The sequence below is a fragment of the Chenopodium album genome, chromosome 24 (assembly GCF_948465745.1).
Source record: "Chenopodium album chromosome 24, dcCheAlbu1.1, whole genome shotgun sequence".
Taxonomy (NCBI): Eukaryota; Viridiplantae; Streptophyta; class Magnoliopsida; order Caryophyllales; family Amaranthaceae; genus Chenopodium; species Chenopodium album.
This window is the reverse complement of record NC_137857.1, coordinates 23,697,512-23,721,388: the sequence shown is the minus strand read 5'-3', so window position 1 is coordinate 23,721,388 and position 23,877 is coordinate 23,697,512.

Sequence of the window (23,877 nt, the reverse complement as noted above, 5' to 3'; positions counted from 1 at the left end):
GCAAGCAAGCGAGCTACAAGGAAGGTAGCCTAGAGATCAAGAAAAAGAGGAAATCAAACAAGAGGAACAAAAATAAGCATGCAAACAACTAAGGTATGTACACAAAAACAAATATTGGTCACCGAGCAAATCATTAGTTCCCCCAAGCTAGATAAAAATACATCTCAACATCCCAAGCAATACAAAACAAGCATCAAAAATATAAGGGATGGAGGTAAAAAGCACAAAAAGCAAAAGGGAACTAATGACTACTACCATCACCACCACCACTACCACTACCACTCGGCCCAGCCCCATTGGGGTCAATGTTGCGCTCGGGGTCATCGAAGGGATGAGGGTAAGGCTCCCATCCTCCGGTGTACCCCTCGGGCCACCCATAATGCCCCTTGAAAACATCTTGTTGCCAAGGAGCAAGAGGGGTGAAGTTATCGGGCAAGGTAAGTTCGTAGGGGTGGTTGTCCTGGACATGGGGGTAGTTAAGATCACCCCTATAGTCACTACCACCCGGAGCCTTGTAATCGTAGTTACCATGCTCATCCAGATTGTAGCGACGCTCGGTATCGGGGTTGGAAGGCCCCGACCAATATGGATGCCCATACGAAGGTAGAGGACCTTGTTGGGGCGGGAAGTACAGATAGTTAACCGGGGGATTAATGTTACCGCGGTCAACTTCCGCATCATAGATTTGTTGTTGTTGAGCAAACATACCTTGTTGCATTTCTTGAATACCTCTCAATTGTTCATAGATAGCCCCAAAATCTTGATCATACATGCCGTCCAAGTGGATTTTCAATCCACTCATTTGCTCACTAAGAGCCCTCAAATCGGCATTTTCATAAGCATGTTGCCCATCTTGTTGTTGTTCTTGAGGAACTTGTTGTTGTTGTTGTTGTTGTTGTTGCTCTTCATCATCATCATCCTCATCCTCATCGGAGTCGAAGTTGGGACGCCGAAAGGACTTAGGGACATGCCACACATTGTTGGCGATCCGAGCCAAAGAAGTCAAGCCGGGGTTAGGCAAATAGCACCAATGCTCATTGCCCCTTAGCCACTCCTATCTCCTATCCCTATAGCTCATGGAGATGAATTGAATTTTACCCAATTGTTGCAAGTCAAGGTATAGTGAGGTGCTTATCTCCAATCTCCTTGCAAAAGGGAAGATATGCATCAAGGCGAAGGCGAGTCAAGAGCCTAGTCACCATGCCCCCGCATGGGATCTCTCCCGAACTCCGGCCACGAAGATCAACACAATATTGGGTAAAGATATACCCCAAGTTCAACCGGCCCACATACTCCGGGCGAGTAGACAACCACAAGACTTTGAGCTCAAGCTTGCTCAATTTCCCCAACTCTTGCTTGGGAAATACCACATAGCCCAAAAGGCGGTGCACAACCCTAAGGCAAGGTTGGTACACCGAGGAAATCTTAGCCCTATTGGTGATGAATTCGTTACCACCCGAGATGTCTTCCCACCAAGAGTTGTGGTCGTACTCCAGGAAGATATAGTGTTAAACGTTCAAAATATCCCCATGGGATCAAAGTCCAAAGCCGCGTTGAACTCTTCCAAGGAATGATCGAAGACATGGTTGAATATTTGGAATCGCACCCGATATTGCCCTCCCAAGGGCACAAGCTCCAAGGTAGCCAAGAACTCCAACGTTGGCTCCTTGTAGGTGCGATAGGCATTGTTGATGAAAGAACCCATTCGAAGGTTCAAGAGCAAAGACCACACATCATCATCTATCCCCAATTTTACCATGTCACGTTTGAGATAATGGTGGGTTTCTTTGAGGGTTCTCTCTTCCTTCAACTGTTGGTAGAAGGTCTTTTGCTGGTTGGTGAAATTTTTCATTTTGGGAAGAGAGGTTGGTGGTCGTGTTTGAGAGGAAGAGGGGTTTCAAGTACTTGGCCTAGAGGAAGTACTTGGCCTTGAAGAAGTACTTGAGCGAGGTTCATCGATGATAACATCCACTTTTCTTTTCTTGGTGAGTTTCTTTAAGTATTTAGACATGTTTGAGGGTTTGAGAAAGGTCACCAACAATGATCAAAGAGCAAAACCAAAGAACCAAGAACACCACACCCAAAATCACCACTTACTACCAAATCCACCAAATTTTAATTTCACACTTCCTTCCAACAAAACCAATTCCAAACCAATCAACAACACCAATAATCCAAGAAAAACTCCTTTCAAACAATTCAAGAGCAACCAAGAGACCAATACCAACAATCACAACATACTACCCAAATTCCAAAAATCAAATTCACAATTTATCAACCAAAGATTAAGAAAATCGCTACAAAATCAACAAACAACACAATGTTATGCAAAATCAATCAATAAACATCACAAAATCACATCCAATATCAAGATCAAGCATCAAAAATCAAAAATCACAAAACCCATACTACACTATTCATGCTCATACAAAATTTCAATCTATGCAAAATTATGATATAATTGACAAAATTAAAGCAAGGTTTAGTGATTATACCGTACAAGATGCAAGATTAACCAAATTTGAGCCACCAATTGCAATCCCAAATAAAAGCCCCAATTTTCGGTCACCAAGTGTAGGAGAGAGAGTGAGTGAAATTTGGGTCAAATTGTGAGGAATTTTTAGTGTAGGAAGGTTTGTAAGTGATTTTGAGTGAAAATGGAGTGATTTAAGTGAAGAATTGAGGGATTTTAGATGGTGAATGAGGAGGTTTGAGGTGTGCACAAGGAGGAGGGTTTGAGGGAGTTGTTCGTGAGGTAGAAGATGAAGGATGATGAAATGAAGGGAAGAAGGAGGAGGAAAGAAGATAAGGGGCACGGCAGCAGGGCGTGCGGCCGCACCTGCTGCTGGTGCGCCCGCACACGCAGGGTGTGCTCCCGCACACACCTGATGTGCGGCCGCACCTTGCTGTGCGTCTCCGATCTTTCTTTTTCTCTTATTTTTGATACTTACTGCCTATTTGGGTGCGCACATGATTCATGATGGTGATGAGGAACACCATAGGCAGTAGCTAAAATCATTTTCAAAGATCTCAAAGTTGAAAATTCATGTGCTCACCACAAAAATTCACTAAGTATCAATTTCCTCCAACTTTCAAAACACGAATTTCCTATCTTACCTCTCTAAAATTTTTACCCCTTTTACCTCAAATTTCGATTAGAATCGAACAAAATATGATATGTGCCACGAACACCTTCCATTCACCATGCATTCTTGAAGAAATCCAATCCCGCAAAGTTCATCCTAAAAATCCAAACAAGTAGAAAAGTGAAAGAAAAGACAAAGGGTAATAAAAGAAACAAAAACAAGAAAATTCAAAAATCAAAAGGAAAAGTTAGAAACTCCGGGTTGCCTCCCGGGAAGCGCTTGCTTAAGGTCCTAAGCTCGACCCTTCCTCCAAATCATGGAGGGTCAAAGAACACCACCTTCTTCAAGGTAGTTGAAAGAGCAAAATCTTCTTCAATCTTGAGCAACTTCTCATCGTTTCTTGATGAAACCTCCACAAAATTCTTTTCAAATTCATTCTTCTCTTTTCTCAACTTCTTTAGAATCATTTAGAAAGGCATGAACGAGGTTTATGGGTTTTCCTAAAACTCATTGGCGACTCCTACTTGTTCCTTATAAAAAGCGTGATGATAGAATCATTTCTCATTCAAGATCTCCCAAACTGGTAAGAATTCAAATCTTAATACACCCTAACAAGTGCAAAGTCCTAGGCTTTTAAAGGGCCATGGGCACCTAAGGAGAAGGATCCCCTATGATGAGAACACCCTCCTTAACTTACAGCATGATTAGGGGATTGGAATGGAAGAGAAGAATGATTTTTTAAAAAAAAAACTCTTTTTTTTAATAGGCATTATTAGAGGATTGGGATGGAAGACCTGGCAAATGGGTCATTCGGGTTGGGTCTAGGTCCGATCGATTCGGTTCTTGGGTTAACGTCGGGTATGTATCGGGTCGAGTCCAGGTCGGATCAATTTTCGGGTCTGGTATGTTCGGGTCGGGTCAATATTGGGTCAACTTGTCAAGTATATTCGGGTCATATTCGGTAAGGTCAAATCTAGTTGGGTCATGTTCGGGTTGTTTCTTTTGTGGATCAAGCTCAAATCAATAATTTTATAAAGAGTATTTTTCAGTTTATGAGATTAACTACGGTTGAAGATCAATAATTTGTTATTTTTGGCACAAGATAACTTTTTTGTTAAATTATAGGGTAATTTTAGTTCAGGGGATTGCTGGTATTGGGTCTGTTCGGGTCAATATCGGGTTTGTTCGGGTCAATTTCAGGTATCGGGTCTATTCGGGTCAAACACTTTGGGTCAATTTCGGGTTGGGTCAGCTTCGGGTCGGGTCAGTTCGTGTGTCGGGTCAATTCCATTTTCGGTTCGGGTCATTTTCGGGTCAATGTTTTGGGGTCAATTTCGGGTCATGGGTTGGGTCATTCGGGTCGGGTCAAGATTGTCAGGTCTAGATGGAAGAGATGTATGACTTTTTAAAAAAAAATATTTTCTTGAATAGGTTTGATTACGGGATTGGGATGAAAGAGATGTACAAGAAAAACAGGATGAGGGACAAGCTAAGTGTCCTTCCAACTTTCCGTTTTAAAATAATAGTATTGATGTTGCTTTTTTGTTTTAAAATACAATAAAAATTTAATAATAATCCTACAAATGCATTTAGAACAAACATGATTATTGATAAATATGTAAATTTGGTCATAAGAGATGTTTTATTAATTATTTCTTAAACAAAAATAAATAAAGAAAACCCTTACAAACAAATGTTTCAAAAAAAAAAAAAAAAAAAAAAAAGAAAACCCTTACAAATGTTTTCAATCCCCTAAAAATTGTCCAATTTCATTTGTGTCTGTTCACCTCTGATTTATTTTCTATTTTAATTAGTTTTTTTGCATTAAATAAAATTATGATAAAACATGAAAATTTAGGAGGAGGACAATGGTCCCTCCAACTTCTTGTTTCAAAATAATAGTATTGATTAAGGAAATTTGCATGTAAATTATTAAGTAAATTAAAATTATCTCTAATTAATGCAGTGTATTGTTATTCCTCTTGCTAGTGTTACAGATCTGGTCGGATTGGGTAAATAAATAAAATCAAAACACTCTACCAATGTACCCGCTGTATTGCTAGTGAGACAACGGACAATATATGTCACACCAACTGTCCAACTTTCAAATGATAAAACCTAGAATTACTTTATTTTAATTACTTTAAACCATGACATCAACTCTCATAATCATGCAATACTTAACATAATCACTGCATTAAGATCTACCTATTTCTTAAATTATACTTAAAAACTACAATATTTTACACAGCTTTCATCTTTCAATGTCAGTTATTCATATTAAGATTCCTTCTATCTCGGTTCTACTAACAATTCACAAGTATAATATAATGTTACTAGTCGTATTTTTGTCTCCTAAATATGCTACATACAAATTATTTTCTTATTATAAGAAGTTGCGAATGACATTCATAATATTAACTGAATTCTAGGCGTTTTATAATTATATTAATGTTAGATTATAAGATTCAAATCTGATGGACATAATACGTAGGATCCATCTGCAAAACACCAGGTTGATTATTTTTTTGACGTGTATTTATTAGTTTGCTCTAAACACTACATTATCTATTTATTTTTCTAATCTATGTGTTATAGGAACAAAGGTTAAACAATCAAACTTGGTCACTTGGATTTTGTTTTCATTAATTTGATGATAAATGTATCAATGTCACATCAGTGGCGGATCTAGGAATTAGGTAATGGGGGTACGGAAATTTAACCTATTAAAATATACTTTAATTTATGAAGTTTTTCCTCCGTACCCAAACTTCAACCCTTTTGGCTTAATTTTAGTCCCAAAATAATCGACTCATTTGCATTAAAATACCCACCATTACACCAATTTACAATAATATTTGTGCAAAATTAGCTTCCCATATAAAATTTTGTTTTTTCATGTATTTTTAATACTTTATCTCTCTACTTTTTACAAATCCATGTAAATTTATCTTTCCAATATGTTCATATTTCTGTTTATTTAAGTTTCTCGATAACCGCAAAATCATCCCAAAAGGGTCAAAGCTATAGGGAGGGAGTATTATTATTTATCTAATATATAAACTTTGAGTTTTTATTTCCAATATTAACAACGTACATTGATGCAAATAAAATCAAAACACAATTTAATATATATTTCCATTGATTAATCACACAATATTTTTATTTAACGTAGTACATTATAGTTAGTGTACTATATGTGAAGTATAGTGTAAATAAAAGGAAAATTTGATTTAAATAATCCAACCTTTGACGTATTTATTTTGAATAATCCAACCTTTTGATTATTCTATAATAATCCAAGCTTTGAGGGGTGTTCTATTTTATTAGGCCAAACAGGTCACCTAGCTTAAAACAGTAGGTCACCTACCACGTGTTGTGTTTTTATTGTCCAAAAAAAAATAAATTTTTAAAAAAACTTAAGTTAAAATAAAATAATTCCTTTTTTCCCATTCTTCTTCTTCCCTTGACCCCTCCATGAATTCAGACCTTGCTCCCATTTCCGGCGAGCTCCCCTCCCCGCCCCTACTGCCCTTTTCGGCTGCCCCTTCCCTGCCAACCTCCCTTTATCACTTCCCCTTCCTCATTCATTCCCCAAACACCTCCAAACCACTTTCCTTTCCCCTCCCCTTCTCGAATTCCGGCCACCCTTTCAAAAGTCTTATCAATTTCCAGCCACCCCATCCACGCGTATCTCACCCTTGACACCAAGAAACCTCTCCCTTTCCCTTTCCCCCCCTTCTCGATTGTCAATTTTTAGGTTTTGTGTGTTTTTTGCTCTTCTGGGTTGAGACAAGAAGTTGCAGAAATCTGAAGCCAAGTTTGATTTTTATTTTTTATTTATGTTTATTATTTGTAATTGGGGTTGTTTATTTCAATTTGAAAGTCCAATAATTTGCTAGCTTGATTTCAAGAACCAAGGAGTGATTTTGGTTGGTTTTTTGAAAAATTGAATCTTGAGAAAAATGATTTGAAGGTTGGTTATTATGGGAGAGGAGAAATTTGGGTTATATTGGGAATTTTTATAAGAGTAATCAATCAATGGCTATACTTTAAAGAAAGAAATCCATGAACACTTGCATTGGGGTGAGGGGAAGAGATGTGTGGCAGGGGTGCGGGTGGTCGGGGAAGATGAAGGGGAAAGAGGGGAAGGTCGGTGGCTGTGATTTAGGTTTTTTTGTTTTTTTTTTTTTAATCTTTTTTTTGGTTAAAAAATTGAAAGAAAAAAAAATTACCTGAAGAACAGGTAGAAGGTCATTTTGGCCCAATAAAATAAGACACCCCTTAAAGCTTGAATTATTGTGGAATAATCAAAAGATTGGATTATTAAAAATAATACGTCAAAGGTTGGATTATTTAAATCAAATTTTCCTAAATAAGATTATTTGCAATCAATAGTATATGATCTTGATTATTTTAAGGAAAAAAATTAAATTATACCGATGACTATTATAATATATTGTATATAATTTGTTTATCAAAGTCAAAATTTTAATTGAGAACCATTTCTTACAATAATGATCTAAGGGAAAGAAAGTAAAGAATGAATATATTTCTCATAGAACTGTTATATACGAAGTAGTACAAGTCTATTCAAAACAATACAAATACAAGTTTATAAATAATACAAAGGTAAATATAAGAGATGAATGTTGGGTTTATAAACAATACAAATACAAGTTTATAAATAATACAAAGGTAAATAAAAGAGATGAAAATTGGGTTTATTTAAGATTAAAAAATAAATAAATAAAGTTGGGTATTTTAAAAAAGCAAAAAACTGGTACATTAAAGGGACCTGTTTGTACACAAAACTGGTCTCTTTGATTACGTGTTTTTAGCCGCCCTCTTCTAGCATATGTCAGCCTGTTAGACACAATTTTAGTTCATACTTTAGAGACCGCTAATTTCAGAAAATGGGTCTCTTTTCTTAACAGTTATTTTTTTTTTATTTTTTTTTTTTTTTGAGAATGGGGGTACAGTTGTAACTGTATGTACCCCTGCATCCGCCACTGTGTCACATATAAGCTCAGCAAAAGTTAGCTACAACTTATATATAACCAAAGAGCTTCATGGTCAAAAATATTTATTAGAAACTACATAAATACTAGTGAGTTGAAATTTTAGGAACAGAGGAAGTATGAAAAGTTATCATTTTCACTCCCTCAACTTTCTCAATGTAGAGCAATTATTAGTTCCAACTCAAATATAGATTATTTATCTAACAGTTTAAGACCACACACCAAGTCATATCCTTTCAACGCCACCTCTCAGTCGTCACCAAATGTTCAAAATAGGAGCACCTCTTATCACCAGTCACCAGATGTTCAAAATATATCAACCAAAAGAATATTCTATTTTTAAATCTAAGCAATCTAAATATTACGATTAATAGGTTTTGTAGTATGGCTCAGCAAAATTATACAAAGATCAGCCAATACGACACCTAATCCAATATTTGTATAGAACGGATTTTTGGATATCCTATATACCAAAATTATGTGAAAATTTCAGACTTAGGATAATAAATATGTATGTAATATAAATATCCAAATATATGATTATTTTTTACATATTTTTTAAATATGAAATCCATAAATATTAATAACTTCTCCGTGTATGTATATTATTCCGGATGTCGGACATTCGATTCAAAAAATTTGAATATAAGGAATCTGAAATATTTTGGATCGGAATCTGATATCAGATATAACGTAGGAATTTTTAAAATCGATTCAATGATCGGAAGCGGCCTTCACCTAGGCATTCCGATCATTTGACCTTACTGAATATATTAGCTTTCTAATAATTCTGAACTCACTATCAGAATAATACACTTGTTCCTTTCAGTGCCTACCTTGTTCTTTAGTGAAGTGGTGAAGCTTCATGGCATTCCAAAAGTATTGTGGGAAGAATTTTGGAAGACTTTTTGGAAGTTAGTGGGAACCAAGCTCTTGTTTAGTACCTCTAGTCACCTTCAAACCGATGGCCAAACCGAGGTGACTAATCGTACCATGTCCACCGTTCTCCGAGCTATCATTAGCAAACACATGAAGTATAGGGATCTTAAGCTACCTCAAGTTGAATTTGTTTACAATCGCTCTCATTGCATAGCTACCGGGAAAACACCATTTAAAGTAGTGTATGGTTTCAATCCCCGCCTACCACTTGACTTGTTGCCTAGTATCCTTCAAGAGGAGTTGAGGTTTGACGCGAAGGATAGAGTTAAAACGATGAAAAGGCTTCATGAAGATGTCAAGAAGAGAATTGAGACGGCAAATGAGAGTTACAAGGCAAGGGCAAACAAATTCAAGAAGCTAAGGGAATTCAATATAGGTGATCTTGTGTGGCTCCATCTTCGGAAAGAAAGATTCCCGGCTAAGAGAAAGAACAAGCTCATGCCAAGATCCGAATGCCCATTTGAAGTTGTGGAGAGAGTTGGACCTATTTCTTACAAGCTCAAACTATAGGGAGACTTTGGTGTTCATGCTACCTTTAATGTTGGTGATCTTGCTCCTTTTCTCTTTGAAGATGATATTGGTGATGATGATCCGGAATTGAGGGCAATTCCTTTTGAAGAGGAGGGGTTTGACGCGGGTGCATGGAACTTAGTGGAAGAAGTGGAAGATGTGTCACCTGTTGTGACACGAAGTCGGGCCAAGTTCCTTAGAGGTCACCTTTTGGGGCTAACCATCATCACACTTGAAAACAAAAAGCTTATCAATATATGATGCAACTACTTCATCCAGCCATATTTCCTTTGTTACAACGAATTTTTTGGTGATTCAAATTGGAGGTGAAAGTAGAGTTCAAGAGCTTTCCAACGACTGGTTACACGCCAAATTTGAGCAATAAACGAAAAAGTTATGAACGTTAGAAGTTGAGCTGTCTAGGAGCAGGGGAGTTCCACCGAACCAAAGGATGTTCGACTGAACTTTCCAGGCAGTTTCAGACCTGATTTTAGCATCTTTGTAGGAGTGGTTGAACTCCAAAAGTTTGATCAAACCTACCCACAAGTTCGACCGAACTTACCCAGAGTTCGGCCGAACCTTTTCCCGTTTCTCTGTCAGTTTGTGCAAACTATTTAAGTTGTTTTAAGACGTTTTTGCATTTTAAAATTTTGTTGAATTTTTTAATCAAAGAGACTTTCTCCCTCTACCAAAATCTTTGTAATTATCTTGCTTTCTTTGTGATTGCATCTCTTGTAATCTTTGTGGTTACACCTTAATCCTAGCTGTAACACCCCAATAATTCTCTCTTAAAAACCTGTGAGAAACCTGTACATAACCTGAACAAATTCAAGAGAAGTACTGGTGTGCTACCGCCACATGTTCAAACGTTAAGGCTATCTCAGAAATTAGCAGCGGAAAACCAAAACAGTTTTAAATAAACCTCAAACAAAATATTTAAATCAAAATAAGTATTACAAGTTGGAACCATAAAGGCCCTTATTCAAAACCCAAAAGAAATAGTAAGTGATTAAATTCAGTGTTTAAACAAACTTAACCAAAAGAAATAGTGTCAAATAGAATCGAGCTAAGATAAAATCAAACTTGACCTCAAACAAAATATTTAAATCAAAATAAGTATTACAAGTTGGAACCATTAAGGCCCTTATTCAAAACCCAAAAGAAATAGTAAGTGATTAAATTCAGTGTTTAAACAAACTTAACCAAAAGAAATAGTGTCAAATAAAATCGAGCTAAGATAAAATTAAACTTGCAAAGGAAATAAAATGCAAGCAACCAACTCTCTAGTCAAGATCCCACAACCCTGAAGAATGCTGCATGTGACAGAACCTGCGGTTATTCTGCTCCCCAATATTACATGTGTAAAAATTGGATCGTCACAGGGTCATTGAAAGGCGAAGGCCATGACCAAAGAAGGACGCACACACAAAAGCACGCAATCAGCAAAGCTGAGTACATACAAGCTGCAAAGTAAAATAACGAAATACCTAACATGCTACTATTAATCAATCATACGCATCATTAATAACAAACTCGACACACGACTCGATTATCCAATTTATTAAGACTTCACTAGTTAATAGTAGTTAACTCATTTCAATTTATTCATTGGATTTAGCAATAGACAAGGTTGTCCAACCCATGTCCCATTTGGAACATCAATAAAGAAAAACCCCATGCCTCCTTTCGAAAACATCAATAAACATCCAACGACCACGGGCGCGACTCTGTGACCGTAGTTAGTATGAGATCTCACCTAACTCCTAGTTTTAAGAAAAATATTTGAAATAAGAGACTCGTAGATAAGACGGCCTCGAGAAAAGTACACGACTAATACCCCATGTACCCCAACCCCTGATTGTCATTACTCCAGAAGTGCACCAATCCAGAGTTTTATTGCTCATCCATCTTGCACTTTACGTGATTTACAGGTTTAGACTTGGTGATGACTCATATGCATAACAATAAAATCAATCCAATATCAATTCAATCAAGTAAAACAACTTTTCAATTTCAATTCTTGATTTATTAGTGGCAAGCAACATGTATTATTTATTCCTTACTACCTCGGTGTATAAACACCTTGAGTGCATAAGGCACCCCAAACTCTTAACCTTGTCTTATAAGACATGAACCATTCCTTTACTCATCCTATTTCATTAAATCATGAATGAGTAATAATTAAGTCATTTCACCAATCACATACCTTCGCCTCTAAGCGCACCTTGCATAATTAATACATAACCAATAATTGCAATAAGGAATAGTGCGCATCAAATGAAATTCACAATGTATAACCAAACAATTTAACCCAGTCATCCCTAGACATGATACTAAGTTCTCGATCCATCCTTAAACATGCACCTAAAAGCAAGGTTTTGTAACTTGTACGTACCTTGAGTAAACAATTCGCTTGGCCACTTTAGAAACTAGAAATCACCTTCAACAAAGTCCTCTCCTAAACCAAATAGTAAGAAATAAATCAATACCAAAGCAATTAAAATTACAGCAATACTAAAGCATTTAAAAACCTCTCAAACCATTAAAATAAAGCCTTTAAATTACTCTCATTAGCCAAACTAGTAGTACAACATCCCAACTACAAGTTTATGTGTTAAAATCATGAAAATATAGTGTTTTATATAAAATTACAGCAACTTTAAAGTGATTAAATAAATCTGAAAATTTGTTTTAAGCATATAAAATAATCCCATAAGCATAGTTATTTGAAATAGTCATTATATAGCAATTTAGTGTGTTAAAAACCCAAAAATATATCAATTCAATGCAATTAGAGGCTTCAAAATAAAAGATATATATAAAATCTAAAATTTTTTATTAAGATTAGAATATAAGGTTCAAAGCTTTTTCAATCACAAAATACCCACAATAAATATTTTATAGGTTTAGAAGCATAAAAACATGAAATTAACACTACTAACCCATAAAAATTGAAACTTTATTAAATCTGAAAATTATATACAATCAAAATAATCATACTTTGACATACTTTGAATATAGAATAATTAAGTAACTTGTTTAGTACGTAATTAAGCCTTTAAACATGAAAAATCTACACTTTAATACCCTAAATTCATACACAACCAAATCTGAAAATTAATATAATAATTTAAACATACAAAACCCATAAATTTATAATCTTTTGTAATTTATACATAATATCAAAGGCTAATAACAATAATTTCATAATTGAATTCAAATAAAAATTGAAGCTTTAATTAAAAATAACAAGAATAAGAGAAGGAGAAATAAAGGGAAAGAGAAGGGAGGAGGCGAACTGGTGGCAGCAGGGCGGCGTGCGACGGTGGCTGCTGGGCGGCAGCAACTGTAGCAGCAGGTTTTGTTTTTGTTTTTTTTTTTCTTCTTCTCTTCGTGAAAGCAGTAGGAAAGGAGGAAAATTATGAGGGCTTTTCTTTTTTTTTTTTTTTACGTGAGAAGGAGGAGGAAAGTGAGGGTTTTATTTGGGCTTTGGGTTTCCTAATTAGATTAGGAGTAGTACTTGGGTTTTGGGCTACGTTAGAATTATTTGTAAATTAATAAAAATACACTAGTTTATTTAAATCCTTTCATAAAAATAATTTATTTAATGAAATTGCCATAAATATAATTACAAGAATATTATACAAATAAATTATAATTAACTTAAAATATGGGGGATTACACTAGCTTTACTTGGTGTTGGCTTTGATTAAGACCCCTATTTCATTATCTTGGTAATTTTGAGATAGCTAGATTTATCTTGTGTTGTTGCTTTGAACTTGTTGTTACTTGATTTCTCCTCCCTTTTTCTTGAGTTTTCTTGGTTATTTCATATCAAGTTGTGCTTACTGAAGACGAAAGGTGGGATGGGGTTCCGTGATCTAAAGTGCTTCAACCAAGCACTTTTGGCAAAACAAGTATGGAGGCTGCAGTCTAACCCAAACACTTTAATTTAAAATTCTCAAGGCTCGATATTTCAAAAACTCGAATGTAATTGAAGACAATAAACGATATGACCCAAGTTTTACTTGGAGGATTTTATGGGGATCTAAGAGCTTTCTTCTAGATGGTTTGGCTTGGAGAGTTGGAGATGGCGTGACATTAAGGCATGGAAGGATGCTTGGATAGTGAGAGATGGTAAGCCAATTTTGTTATAGCAATCGTATGGCTTAGAGGAGAATATGTCTGTGGATAAGCTGATGGTGGTAGGATCGATGAGGTGGGATGCTGATAAAATCCGTGAGTTGTTTGACAAGGAGATGGTTGCTTTGATTCTCACTACCCTATTGTCACAACATATATAGCACACGGGACAATATCTATTAGTATCGTACAAAAAATGGTGTTTCACTATTAAATCATGCTATTGGCTAGCATGAGATGTTGCACTTGTTGTTGGTGATGTGGGAAGCAACGAGGACTGTTGGAAATCAATATGGAAAATTCAAGGGCCTCCTAAGCTTAAGCACTTCCTTTGGGTGCTGTCAAAGGAAACCTTGCAGTTAAAGATCACCTTGTGCAGAGATATCTTACCAACAATGCCTCATGTCAGATTTGTGGGGGAGTAAGAGAAACAATTATGCACTCTTTGTTCGAGTGTTCTGCAGCTTAAGAGATTTAGGAGCATATTGAGCTTGCTAGTTACCTGACTGATGCGCCTACTGATTCTTTTGTTGCTAGATGGAATTGGTTATATAGCAAGGTGGAGGGGGGTTTGTGTTGAATCGTATAGCAGTTGTAGGGAATATTTCACGCACTATAACCCCAAGCTTGAACCCCACTATGATCATACATTTAAGTATGGTGGCGTTCCAAAGGGAAGAAAGCTAGAGCAAAAGAGTCGCCAACAAGTTTTAGGAACTTGTAAACCAATCACGAGGTGAAGGTTACACCCCTTAAACGATCCAGGAGATCGTCAACTCCATAAGGTCTTGAACCAAACAGGGTTCAGGGATGAGGGTACGAATCCAATCTACAAAATAAAGGACCCGCCCTATAATATAGGCCTCTACTTTATTCTAGTCGTATTCATGTGCGCTTTTTGACTAACATGCAAACATTAGATTTAGCCCTAAACCTGTTTATCTATGTTGGTTGAATATTAATGCATAAATAAAACTATTGTTGGCAATCACTTGAATTAAAATTACATTAGCCTAAAACAAATTATTAATTATCTTATTAAGCGTGATTTCCAGTACAAATTCCCTTTAACAAGCATAAAAGGTGTGATCAAGCAATAACAATTATAAAAATAATATCAAGCAACATAATAATAATAGTAGCAACGATCATAGCATAATCATAACAATAACCAAAATCATGCTAACAATAAAGCTTAAATATAATAGCAAGATCCTAGGCATGATACTAACAAGATTAATAACAAATCCTAGCATGTCACTAAGCATTAAAGATCAAAGCTTTAACCTAACATGGTTGTAGGCGTCGCTCGAAGTTCGCCTACGTTAAAAGCATGTGGTGAATATGCTTGGCACTCATAAGAAGTGGGAATTGACATATATGATTAGGGACAACGATTAGGGACAAGGAAAGTAGGGAGCCGCCAAAAAGTTTTAAGAAACTTGTAAACTGTTCACGGATCATTATAAGGCAACCACAAAAAGGGACAACGAAGGCAACAAAGATTGACCCGTGAAGGTTACACCCCATTAATAATCCATGAGATTACTAACTCCATATGGTTCGGAACCACGAAAGGAGGATCGGGGATGATGGTACGAAGTGAGTCATGGAGTCACATTCGCCCGTATTAGCCTCTACTCGATTCTTATAGTGAAAAGTATTCCTGCGATCTCAAAGGCATGCAAACAAAGATTCAATTTGCTCCAAACTATTATTAAGCTAAATTGGTTGAATATTAATGCAACATATAATTCTATAATATTGTGATCACTTTATTTAATAATAAGATTAAAGGAACCTAAACCGGTTGTCCAAATTATCTTATTAGGCGCGGTTTTCAATTACATATTTCCCTTTAAACATGCAATATGGTGATCATAAATAATTATAATAGAATAAACATTAATATTAGAAGCAATTCGACAATAATAGCGTTAGTCAAATCAAATAATAATTATAATCATGATATTAGCAATATAAAATAATAATAAGTAATTAAATTAATTAATTACTCACATTTCGCGCGTTCCTTAAAATTGCTACATCATGAATAAATTGTTAGTAACTTCAATAAAAATAAATCAAATTGAAATAATTACATTAAATAAAAGTAGAGTTGATTTGGTCCAAACCCTCAGTTAATTATACCTTTCACGCCTTGGTTTCAGTATAGAACTTCGGGTATTATATGGACTCCTTGGAGTGCATAGGGGAATTATTATGGAAGAATAAGAAGGCTAGAAATTAGGTTAAAGAGGGAGAAGAGAATGATTTTAGGTGTAAGGTGAGAGAGAATGATATTTGGTGCCCCGAACTGCAGAAAGGGGGGTCCTATTTATAGGGAAAATGAGCAGAAGAAACACAAGGAACCCTAAAAGGATAAAAACCCTAAAAAAAGGCTACTACGACACGGTAGAAGGCACCGTGTCACGGGGAATCCCACCGTCAGACGGGGAAAAATCCCGTGACACGGAGGACTATAGTGTGATGCGGGAAATAATTAGGGTACGGGGGATAAAACGCGTGAAGGGTTTACGCGGAAAAACACGGAATGGCCCCATGCCACAGCAGGGGTACCGTGTCACGGAGAATCTCACCGTCAGACGGGGAAAACTCTCGTGACACGGTGCTTTTGCACTGTGTGCGGTGATTCCAGATTTTTACCCGTTTTTAAAATCATCATAAGTTTTGATCCGTAACTCCGAATAAGTCATATAGTATATCATTGGAAATATTATCAAGTCTACTTTCCAACCCAATTAAAATGAGGTCAAAATAATTTGTAGACTATAAGATATGGCCGTTTTAGTAGAAGAGTATCGGTTTTGGGCCGAGTTTAGTGTTTTGCTCATATCTTTTTTGTTATAGCTCGGAATTGGGCTTATGATATATGGTTGGAAATATTATTGAAAGGCCTATACAACCAAATAATAATTGGATCAAAATTATATAGCCATAAAATCAGTTCAGCTCGGTTTTGTAATGTGGATATGGAAAGTGGAAAGTAAGTTATGGTTTAGGGAAATGAACTAGGAAATGTATTGGTTATAAACATGGATGTAACCACTCCAAAGATTAAATACTCAACCCGAACAATAACAGCGGTGAAAGGTGTTCATCATCGGGTTTGGTTTAGGGGAGACATTTTTAGGTGTCTACAGAAGCCCCCACTTTGACTGAGTTTGTAGAAACGTCAGTTTAAAAAACGATAGTCAAAGTAGTCGTTTGGGACAGAGAATGATTTAAGACGTTCTGAGATCCTAAATCACTCTGTATACGCCGATACCTATGCTTGAAGGAATCCACCGGATGATACTTTCCATGCTTGAGGAAAGTCGACAGATGATGTTCGCAGTTTTCTATGCTTGAAGAAACCCACCGGTTGAGATACTTTCCATGCTTGAGGAAAGTCGATAGATGACAATTTTCTATGCTTGAGGAAAGTCGATAATAGTAGCAACGATCATAGCATAATCATAACAATAACCAAAATCATGCTAACAATAAAGCTTAAATGTAATAGCAAGATCCTAGGCATGATACTAACAAGATTAATAACAAATCCTAGCATGTCACTAAGCATTAAAGATCAAAGCTTTAACCTAACATGGTACTAACATGCTAACATGAAAGTAGAAATAATAAGAGGTACCCTAAACATGATTCTAGAAAGCAATAAATAACATCCTAACATGATACTAGGAATTAATAAATAATAAATATGCTTTCTACAAGAATAAAGCAATAAGATTACATACTTTGATGCCTCGTACTTCTTTCTAATAACAAAATACATGCGTTAGTAAACTTCAAGGAAAATAATAAATCAAAGAATTGAATTGAATAAATTGAAAGAATTAAAGAGTTAAAAAGTTTAGACTGGATTTGGGACCAAACCCTCTGAAAATATCAACCTTGCACGTCTAGGGCGAAGGCAACTTTGAACTTGGCTAGGTGTTTCTAAATCTTGTGAATGCGGAATTGTGTTTAATAAAAGGCTAGTTTAGAAAGAGAGAGAGAGAGAGAGAGAGATAATATGCTATATTGCTTAAGAGAGAGAATAGAGAGAATTAGGTGATTGTTGATGAGAGTTGATGATTAAAAATGGAGGTCGAGGACCCTATTTATAAGGAAAATAATCCGGAAATTTACAGAATTTGATAAGGAATAAAACTACACGTTGTCGCCAAAAATACACTATGTCGGGAGGCGACAGAGTCTGTCGCCAGGCTACAGACTTGTCGTTTGGCGACACCCTGGCTTTCATGCGCTTTCCACACGGAATCCGATCTTTAACCAAATTTGATCTACAGAATCCGTACAGAAGATAAAACGTATATCTAAAAATAATAATATAATTATAAAATAATAATATTTTATTCCAAATAAAAATCCATCTTAAAATAATTATTAATCCTAATAATATTAGAATTTAAAAGAACCTTCTAGAAACTTCTAGAAAGTAATAATTAATCCTAATAATTTTAGAAATAATAGTTAACATTGGGCCCTCCTCTAGATCATTGGGCCGTACGTAAATAATGAACCGGGCCCAGTTTAGTATTTTGGCCATAACTTCCTCAATACTCATCGGAATTGGGCTTATAATATATCGTTGGAAAGGTCTTTTCATGCCCCATCCAATTACACTATTATTGGACCCTTATCATGGACCAAACTAAACTGGATTGGCTATTTTTAATAAAATAGAGTTGTTTTCAAAAGCAGAGAGAAGAGAGTTTTTAATAAAACTAAACCGCAACACTTTCCACACTTTCACCTCATTCGATTATGGTTTGACGTGAAAGGCATTCATCACTGGGTTTGGTTTTGGGGAGGCACAAATGGGTGTCTACAGAAGCCCCCACTTTGACTGAGTTTGGAGAAACCTAGGTTTCGAAAACAAAAGTAAAAGTAGAGATAGGGACGGAGAATGATTCAAAACGTTCTGCAATCCCAAATCATTCTTATAACGCCGATACCTATAAAACAATGTTACTTAAACAGATAAAAGAGTTAAGAAACGCATATCTTGCACCGTCGAGCACACGTCTCTGAAGGTAACCGATCTGTTGTTGCATTTTGCTTTAACGACCTTCTGCAAGCTAGAGAACGCCATCTTTGAAGGTAACACTGAGTCGTCATCTTTAACATTTCTTGGTGACAATCCTCCACAGTATCTCGGGAACATCGTCGAAAATAACTGTACCTCGTTATCTTCAGGGTTGTGGCAGCACGTCGCCGCGGCAGTACGTCGCCGTTATAGATAATCTCTTCTTTATCTTGAGGGACCGTCGAAGGTGGCCATATCTCGCCATCTTTAGAATTTGTGACATTATCTTGCCACTAGACAACTTCCTCTCTACGTTGGGACATCGTCAAAGATCACTCTACGTATTGATCTTTAATATTACTCTTGTGCCAATACGTCGGTGCTTCTACTGTTTTGTGAACCATTACGTCGATGATTTTATCGCTTATGAACCATTATTTCGGTGCCTTGCTATGAGCCAATATTTAGGCTCTTTAAGCTAAGTGAGACGATCTTTTATCAGGTCGATCACTTAATGAGATTGCAGTCGAGCCGATTACTAAATCATGTCAATTTGCTTAGTTGGGCTAACTGGCGTACCAAGGAACCCAAACTGCTGCACTAGGTCCACATAACCATAATATGGGGCCCCACATATTGTCGCCGCTCCAGTGCCAGCTAGAAACAACTGTCGCCAGCATTTGCGTCAGGGTCTGTCGCCTCGCGACAAACCTGCCGTTTGGTGACAGAATCGGGTTTATAAATACCCGTTCTTTCTTCTTCATTTCGCTGCCGCTCTGCTCCGTTCGTGCTTCACAAAATCTTCAAATCGTTCGTTCTTGCTCAATTCTTGGCCGAATTCGCTCAAACTTGTTGCAAATCGAAGCTTTTCTCATTTAATTTCCCGATCTATGCAAGTCTTACTCAAACTCACACTAGTTTTTTGTTCACGAATTTTTGAAAATTTCGAAACTTACTTTGCTTAATTTGCTTTGCTCGTTGAATTTTATGCCTTGAATTCACTTGATTATGTTTGTATATTGCCTTAGGTGTATTTTGAGACTTGTTTGACTCAATTTGGTGAAGAAATGAACAATTCACCATTGTTGGACCTCTTAAGGTCGTGAAGAACAATGTGACTCGTTCTTCGTGTTTTTGTCGTCTTTTCTTGTACAATTTGTCACAATATTTGCTATGTTATTGCAAAAAATTGTTTGTTTGCTTGAAAATGCTAATTATGCTTAAATTGAATTTTTGCTCTGTTTTAGTACTAAGTACTCTGTTTTTTCCGAACATAGTATCATGCGGCTAGGCAAACCTTAGATACTATAGAGCCTTAAAATTTAATTAATTTTACATAATTTAGCATAGCTAGACGACATGGTTCTGGTTCTCGATCGCGAGATCCGCGTCGGGAGGACGAGCTTGCCAGCGAGAGCGAGGATTTTCCGTCTATGTCCAGACTAGGACTTCTTCCAGAGTGAAACGAGCGCACTCTGTTCCATGCACCTGTGCATCATTTGTCGGAGCGAGTCCGACGCGGTCTTGAGAGTGGGAGGACCCGTAGTCACGGCTTGGGTAACTCCACCATCGGCACACTCTACGACACCTTCATCAGTAGAGATGAGGGTTTGCGGCAGCTTTGGGAGTTCTGTGGGCTGACTCCTCTTCTTCAGGCCACCCGGGCCATGCTTTCATTCGATGGGGGTAACCTCGTCGTTCGAGCTTTGGTGGAGTTCTTTTGGGACACCACCAACAACTTTCACTTTCCTTTCACCACCAGCCGACTTTAGTCTCATCACGGGGCTAGAGTTTCAGTCTGCTCCTCTGCCGTTCGACAACGATATTACGGTCCATTCACCGATCGTTTTGGAGTTGTTGGGTCCGATTACCATTCGGGCCCGAGCTGAGGTGTAGTCGGGACAGATAAGCTCCCGATGCATTCGCCGTAGCACACTGGTTGCGGCTTTCGAGGATGATGCTACCACTCGCGAGCAGCGGGTGCGCATCTTTGTGCTTATTCTGTTGTCAGGGACGTTTTCCAATGATAGGGGTAGTAGAGTACTTCTTTACTGCCTGTCCGCTATTCGCGACCTTCACCTGGTCGGGACATATGACTGGGCCAGTCTGGCCTACTCGGACTTTTTGCTGGGCCTGCGACGTTCTTATCGTCATAGGGCCTTGTCTGGAGAGGTCGCACTTTCCAGCTTTTAGAGGGTCGTAGAGGTACATCTCTTTCCTCTTTCAAGATTTAGCTCTAGACTTAGTGTAAACTTTTACTGACCTTTGCCATTTATGTAGATCTGGTTCTACAAGTATTTCCCTTCACTTGCGCCTGCGAGACCTTCGCCTCGCGTGCTCCCTGTTGCTGCTAGTTGGGGAGGTCGCCGAGGTCCACCTGAGGTACTTCGTCTTCGAGAGATGATCCTCTCGGTAGGTTCTCGTAAACACTGCTTTTTAATTATCATCTTATGGGTTAGATTTTATCTTACATAGTTGTTTTGTAGGATCCTGGTCCGGTCGATAGACCTTGGGCCAACTTTGCTGTACCTGTGCTAGCTGCACAGTACACTGCTAAACGTTGTTATTTTCTAGGGACATACGACGTGGTGGTCTACCTAGGAGAGAGGGTAGCCATTCAGCATTCCTTAGAGGTTTTTTTCGTCCCCGCTCCTCCACCTCGGCACATGTTCCACGATGCCTTACAGCGGGACCGAGCGAGTGGATCGTCTCGGGGCACTCCTTGGAGATCCTACATTCTCCTTGAGTAGAGCTACGAGGATGATCTGCTGCCGTTGCTAGCGCCGGCTCCTGTTCTCTCTGAGGAGGCAGCGGTATGCTTTTTTACTTTGTTTCATTTGCTTTCCACTAGGTAGCCCCCAAGTGACTTCCAACCTTTTGTCTTTAACTCTATCAGGCCGGTCCTAGGGAGTTTATTCCCCCGAGGATGTCCATACGCTATCAAGGCATGTACGGGCCGATTGAGGAGCTGATTCCGCCAGCTCCGGAGGAGGAGCGGTTCACAGAGCGCTCCATTCCCCGTCATCAGACTCGGGTAAGCATGTTTGTACATTTTTGCTTTTGTATTGATTACATACTGTTACTAACTTTGTTGTTTTGATAGTTTTCTCGCGAGGTGGTGACAGCCATGGGGAGGTGCATAGATACCTTTCGCAGCCAACTCATGAGGTTGCGGAACCATGCTACCTGTCGTAGCAACGATGCTGAGGAGGTATTACTTTGACTTTAGCATTTTTTCTTTGTTAATTCTTTACTTGCTTTCTGATTTGATTCATTCTTGCAGGGACAGCCCATTCCTTCTCTACGCCCACGGGCGAGACCCGAGCCTAGGAGAGAGACTACTAGGTCCGACTCGAGGCGTCGCCGTATTACTTCAGGCGGTCGGGGTGGTTATTCCAAGGCTGCCCCTACAGAGTATTCAGCCTCATCTCCTGAGGATGTTCGAATTAGGCCGACCAGCCGAGGAAGGATGAAAGGGACTCTTTTCATGGGAGGTGGGACGTACGAGGTTGGCTCGTCGTCGCAGCAGCCCTTGCAGCATCAGCCACTGTCTATCGGATATCAGGGTGAGCCGGGTTGGGCTGGCCCTGAGTTACGGTTTCCGACGGCTGGCAGTTGGGAGATGGTGAAGGACATACTCCACGGAGTACGATCTTCTTTGATACTTTCGACATCCCTCATCATTTGTGGCCTCCCGCGCCATAGTTATACCTGTGTTTATTATTTATTTTGACTTTGTAGGACTTTGTCGAACTTGTATTATATGACTCATGTATTAGACTCTTGTATATATGCAATTTAATTTTATTAAACTTATTATATCTTGCATTTTATTTTTTATTTTATTTTATGTGCGTGTGAGTGTGTGAAAAAATTGTGATTTTTGCGCAAAAATTCCGTCATTTTTATTATTAACGGAGGGTACCGACTTTCTCCCCCAAAAAGAAAAAATTAAAAATAAAATGAAGTCGAAATACTTCAACTAAAAATAAGCCTAAAATTAATTAAGCATAATTTAATCAAGAGAGGAAAAGATAAGGATGAAACAATATGGGGTTGATAGGCCAAATCAAAGTCGAATTTGAGTTAGGGAAAACGCGGTTTACGAAGCGCGTGGCTGTCGCTGAATAAAATAAACTGGCGCCATGCGTTTAATTCTGTCGCCACGCGACAGACTTGTCGCTTGGCGACTGCGTTGATTTACCAAATCCTTTCAGATTTTGAATTTTGACGAGAAAAAAGCTTATAAATATCCCCCAGATCTGACGTTTTCTACATAATTCGAACAGATAAATAATTAAACAAATTAACAATTAATCATGTCTTCAATTATGAAAAACTTTTGTGATTTCACACTTGAGTGGTGTCGTTCTTTAACTGCTAAAGAGAGAAAAGAACTAGATTTTTTTCACATGGGGGGTATTTATGGCATAATAGGTGTAGATCTTGACATACATTTTATTCATACCGCTTTAGAATATTGGGATGCTAATTCTCACTGTTTTAAATTGCTTTATGATGAAATTTGCCCTTTACCGGAAGAATTTGGAGCCATTCTAGGCTTCCCTTCCTTAAATCTTGCGGTAATGCCTACGATAAGTGAGTACTATTATAAAGATTATGAGTGTTTCTTTGATCTTAGGGGTAAAGATCTAAAAAACATAGTGCATGCTAATACTATTGATTTAAAAGAATTTGCACGCTTTTATTTTGATAGACCACGCTCCGAAGATGTTTATAGAAGAAGAGCCTTCCTCTTTTGTATGCTTAGCCAATATCTCCTTACTAGTGGTAAAAATAATGAGGGTCAAGCAATAATCATATCTATCTTAGAACAAATTGAATCAGGGAGAAATCCAATGCCATTAATTGTTGGAGAGACTATGTTGGGTCTTGATGAATTGAAAAAGAATCCAAAAGCACCCCTTCGAGGTTCTCCGATTTTATTACAGGTAGAAAAATAATATCCTTAATTACAAAAAAAAATAAATTGTTTTTGTATTGTAATACTGATCAAGTGCAGTTTTACAGATATGGCTTATGGAGAGAGTAGGATTAATTAATCCTCCTGATGATGTTGACAAGTACACTCCCAACTGTTTTGTTCGGCGAAAGAAACACT